This window comes from Coregonus clupeaformis, chromosome 24 (genome assembly GCF_020615455.1).
Source record: "Coregonus clupeaformis isolate EN_2021a chromosome 24, ASM2061545v1, whole genome shotgun sequence".
Lineage (NCBI taxonomy): Eukaryota > Metazoa > Chordata > Actinopteri > Salmoniformes > Salmonidae > Coregonus > Coregonus clupeaformis.
Window position 1 is genome coordinate 58,751,001 of NC_059215.1, and position 6,004 is coordinate 58,757,004.

Here is a 6,004-nt window from a genome sequence, read left to right on the forward strand (position 1 = left end):
CCCCATGACAAAATGTGTAGAATTGCAGGAAATAAGCTTTAAACCTGCAACATTCTCTCCACCAACAACAGGGGTGTGACCAGTTTGTGTCATGAACAGTACTTGTGCCCATAGAAATAGACGTGGCTTGTGTGCAGGGGCGTGGGATGTCACCCAATGCTGGAGTGAAAAAAGTCTGGGAACCCCTGCTGTAGCAGATTACATTCATAGGAACATTTTGAAACATGTATCTACCATTTTTTACTATTGGATTAACTGGTTGTTAACTAAATGTAGAAGATATAATTATGTTGTGTTTTGGTGATTCAATCAATGTTTCCATGGTATTTCACAGTAAACTTATATTTTGGATGAATGGTTATGTGGAGAAAGATGTCTCCAGACAAAATGAATGCACAATGAAAGGTTCTGAATATCAGACTTGCTGCGCTTCAAGTGTTACCCGCTTAGAATTTTGTACTACGTTTTGAAAATTCACCACATACTTGTACTTTGAATGTGATCTTCGCGACAGGGGTAACATTGCCTTTAAATGGTGCATAGCCGAAAGGTGGCGATGGGATTGAATCCTGGCCTAAGTAAAGATGTGTTCTATTGCAACTTTTATTTGGAAAATTACATTCCACTGATATCATGAATGGTTTTGTAAAGGTTTTATAAATGGCAATCTATAATCAAGTAAAGTGTTACCCGGGTGTGTGTGTGTGTGTGCATGGGTGCCTGACTTTGTCTGAAAGTGGAAAAGTGGAGGTGTATTTTTTTAAATATAGAATTAAACAGTTAATAACAGAATAATTTATTTTTTGAAAATGTTAAACCATTTCCTGCGATTCTACACTGTTTCTTCACAGAAGGAATCCATATTTATGAACAGAACACAACTTGTTTTCTTAAGGTCTGCCACAATAAATTATATTGAACTGGAGTCCTCAAACAAATAATAAAAATTCCAGAAAAAATTATGTGTGCATTTATCTATATGCCAACAGTGCCGACGATGCCTAATTTCTCATAACCATTACAGATAACACATCCTAACAGCTAAATTGCTCAATATATTGTATATTCAGTCAAGTGCCATTTAAGATTGATTTATTGAAACCGTAATATCAACTGGTTATATTATATTGTGGAACACAATCTTCAAAAAGGTGGTAACCTCAGCAGTGGCGCTTGCTTGTAGAAGCCTATGGCTGTGCAATGACATAGCCAGCCTTGTTTTGCTCCTTATTTCCCAGACCCTTATCACAGTCAAGACACACCTACAGTGGGGAAAAAAAGTATTTAGTCAGCCACCAATTGTGCAAGTTCTCCCACTTAAAAAGATGAGAGAGGCCTGTAATTTTCATCATAGGTACACGTCAACTATGACAGACAAATTGAGAAAAAAAAATCCAGAAAATCCCATTGTAGGATTTTTAATGAATTTATTTGCAAATTATGGTGGAAAATAAGTATTTGGTCACCTACAAACAAGCAAGATTTCTGGCTCTCACAGACCTGTAACTTCTTCTTTAAGAGGCTCCTCTGTCCTCCACTCGTTACCTGTATTAATGGCACCTGTTTGAACTTATTATCAGTATAAAAGACACCTGTCCACAACCTCAAACAGTCACACTCCAAACTTCACAATGGCCAAGACCAAAGAGCTGTCAAAGGACACCAAAAACAAAATTGTAGACCTGCACCAGGCTGGGAAGACTGAATCTGCAATAGGTAAGCAGCTTGGTTTGAAGAAATCAACTGTGGGAGCAATTATTAGGAAATGGAAGACATACAAGACCACTGATAATCTCCCTCGATCTGGGGGCTCCACGCAAGATCTCACCCCGTGGGGTCAAAATGATCACAAGAACGGTGAGCAAAAATCCCAGAACCACACGGGGGACCTAGTGAATGACCTGCAGAGAGCTGGGACCAAAGTAACAAAGCCAACCATCAGTAACACACTACGCCGCCAGGGACTCAAATCCTGCAGTGCAAGACGTGTCCCCCTGCTTAAGCCAGTACATGTCCAGGCCCGTCTGAAGTGCATTTGGATGATCCAGAAGAGGATTGGGAGAATGTCATATGGTCAGATGAAACCAAAATATAACTTTTTGGTAAAAACTCAACTCGTCATGTTTGGAGGACAAAGAATGCTGAGTTGCATCCAAAGAACACCATACCTACTGTGAAGCATGGGGTTGGAAACATCATGCTTTGGGGCTGTTTTTCTGCAAAGGGACCAGGACGACTGATCCGTGTAAAGGAAAGAATGAATGGGGCCATGTATCGTGAGATTTTGAGTGAAACCCTCCTTCCATCAGCAAGGGCATTGAAGATGAAACGTGGCTGGGTCTTTCAGCATGACAATGATCCCAAACACACCGCCCGGGCAACGAAGGAGTGGCTTCGTAAGAAGCATTTCAAGGTCCTGGAGTGGCCTAGCCAGTCTCCAGATCTCAACCCCATAGAAAATCTTTGGAGGGAGTTGAAAGTCTGTGTTGCCCAGCGACAGCCCCAAAACATCACTGCTCTAGAGGAGATCTGCATGGAGGAATGGGCCAAAATACCAGCAACAGTGTGTGAAAACCTTGTGAAGACTTACAGAAAACGTTTGACCTGTGTCATTGCCAACAAAGGGTATATAACAAAGTATTGAGAAACTTTTGTTATTGACCAAATACTTATTTTCCACCATCATATGCCAATAAATTTATTAAAAATCCTACAATGTGATTTTCTGGATTATTTTTTCTCATTTTGTCTGTCATAGTTGACGTGTACCTATGATGAAAATTATAGGCCTCTCTCATCTTTTTAAGTGGGAGAACTTGCACAATTGGTGGCTGACTAAATACTTTTTTTCCCCACTGTATGTTATAGTAAAGAACATGATGTAATATAACAGAATAAAATTGAACAGAATATTTTTCCAAGTGAAAAAAGTTGCCAGTGCAAAGTTATGTGCATCCCAAAGAGTGATAATTTGAAACGGGACTCAGTTTGGCAAATTGAAAGACAATTTTTCCAGGGTTACAAAACAAAATCGGTCTTCTTTTCTATATACAGATGTTTGATTTATTTTATTCTGCCTGTTCTTTGGAATTTTCTAAATGGGCAATTCCACATTTAACACTACATGGTGATGAATTACGGCCACAGCATCTGTTTGGCAAGGAATGTAGCTTGTGTATCCCATCAGTTAGATCAGTTTTTTTGGCATTTATTTCTGTATGCCTACTGGGAGCTTGTGCGCACACTCAGGACACGTGTGTAGAGGGAGTGGTCAGAACACAATTGAGTGAGTGAGACACAGAGGGGAAAGGGAATTTACGGAGAAGAACTTGGAATGGTTTCTTTTTGGTTGTGCCCTGCAAATGCACACGTAGGCCTATGGAACACTAGAGTCAAAGCAAATTAATTTCAAAATGTGTAATCTCTGGTTTAAGACCGAGTTTTGTCGTCCGTCAACTCATGCCCATCCCTATCTCTAACATGGCATTTTATTTTATTTTAAGCTCTGTCACAGTTTCACCATGAAAATGTTAATAACCTGTCTCAGCAGCATACATATTTGATCCATCTAGGGTAGAAATGACTTATTTGGTTGATATTACTTACCAAGCAAAGCAGAGCTGTTTTATCGAGGTACAAATATCTTGTGCTTTTTCATTTTGTGCATAGGCTCATACAGCTTGGTTACATTGTAACCGCCAAGTGGCCACTGTGCGGTTCCATATGGGGCTCAGCCAGGACTTACTTTTGTAACTGAATGAAACATTCTAGCAATGTGATTTAACCAATTGATGTTGGGAAAATAGATGGCAAAATGCAGAATGGTATTAATTGCCGTAAACAGCTTGAAGATAAAAAAAATTCACAGATCTAATCATGCAATATTATGCTATACAGCAAAGCCTAATCAGACATGCCCGTGTTCATCATGGTTCTTAGAGACAAAGTGAAATGACAACATTTGCTCATAGTGAATATATATAACAATGTATTTTTTTTGCAGGTACTTTTTCATTTTTAACACCAGCAGTGCAACTAGTGCTTTCTAACTGCGCAGAACCAAAACAAAACAGTGGAGCATTAAGGGACGCAAAACTTTCCAGTGGGCAAAACCATTCATCTTGAGGCGTCAGGGGGAAGGGGTGAAAAATGCAATTTGTTAATTATTATATCATATGTAAAATTGTAATGACGACTAGCTCAAAACATTACTAATCACTGAAAATGACAAATTACCCAATGGATAATTATACTTTTCTGGTAAAAAAGTGGGGGTGCAAAAATAAGTTTACACCCCTATTTTGAAAGTGGGGATGCAGCTGCTCCGTTTGCTCCATTGCTCAGGCGCCTATGCGTTTGTGTGTGTGTGTGTGTGTGTATGTGTGTGTGTGTGTGTGTGTGTGTGTGTGTGTGTGTGTGTGTGTGTGTGTGTGCGTGTGTGTGTGTATTTGTGTGTGTCTACATTTCAATGTGGTTTGGTAGTTTGGTGACCCACGCTTAAGTGTCTTGTATGAGTGAATTAGTATTCTGTTACTTTGGTGTGTGTGTGTTTCTATGACTGTGCATGTGTGTAGCCTACATTTCAATGAGTGCTTGTGAATGTCTATATGTATGAATATTACGATATGATGTGCAGTAATTTGTTTGTTGGTGGTGTTATGTGCATCAAATTGAGGGAAATAGTACATAAAAACATTGATTTTGGTATTTTATTATATGATCTGTTGAAGTTATAACATTATTCATCAAAACAGTTTTTACTCACTGGTTAAGGTAATAACTACTGGTTGATGTAATAACTTATTACATTTAGCGGAAAAAAAGTTATTATATAAACCTTTCAACATTTTATTACGTTAACCGACAAGTTACTATATTAACCGGTTTTATTACAAAAAAAATTGAAAAGTTATTACATTTAGAAAAGTTATTACATTAACAAATATTAATTTGATCACTCTGATGCAGGACACCTTTCCTGCAATGCAGAAAATGTAAGACGTGTAGTGTATTTGAGGCTTAAAAAGTATTCTGAAGCTTGTATTTACCACTTTGAAACGCCTACAAAAATGTCAATTTTTATTTTATTTTATTTTTTTATAATTTTTTATTTATTTATTTATTTTATTTGTTTATTTTTTATTTTTATTTTGGGGGGAATGGATCAGCTTAATATTGCAGATAGATTGTATCTTCTATCAATGTAATTGTCTGCATCACTTCCAATCCCCCATGTTTTTTTTTATATATATATATTTTTTTATATATATATTCCCCTTTATTACTTTTCAACCCCACCATCCTTTCCCTACTTGGAGTAAATTAGTGAACAACAATGCCCAGGCCTCTACTTCCGGTCTATACTTACTATCTACACCTTATGGACAGAGTTAATTTTACAATAATTCTATTATATATATATATATATATATATATATATATATATATATATATATATATATATATATATATATATATATATATATATATATATATATATTCAGGAGCAAAAAAATAAATAAATAAAGATATATATATATATATATATATATATATATATATATATCTTTTATTTATTTATTTTTTGCTCCTGAACTTCTTCTACTCTCAACCTCTCTGATCATTTTCATGATGTCCATCCGGTTTGCTTCTAAATGCCATATCTTTCTAACTGTGCTCTTTCCCAAAATGTCAATTTATTACAATCCACATAATAATTCAAATTTCCTGTTGCTGCAGGATTATTTTGCTGGCTCAAATTAAGATCCTATACTGTAACTAACTATAATGTTGTTGATCCATCCTCTGTTTTCACTAATCACAGTGGTAAATCCCAGCAACAAATAAAGGTGTATTTGGGCTTATTTGGCTTATCTATAACCAGCAAATTTTCTTGGGAACAGTAATATTTAGACAACATGATGCCATGTGTGTTGTTTTTACATAAATAGCCACTCCTTTCCCTTTTTGCAATATATCACACCTGAAGATATTTTAACCACAA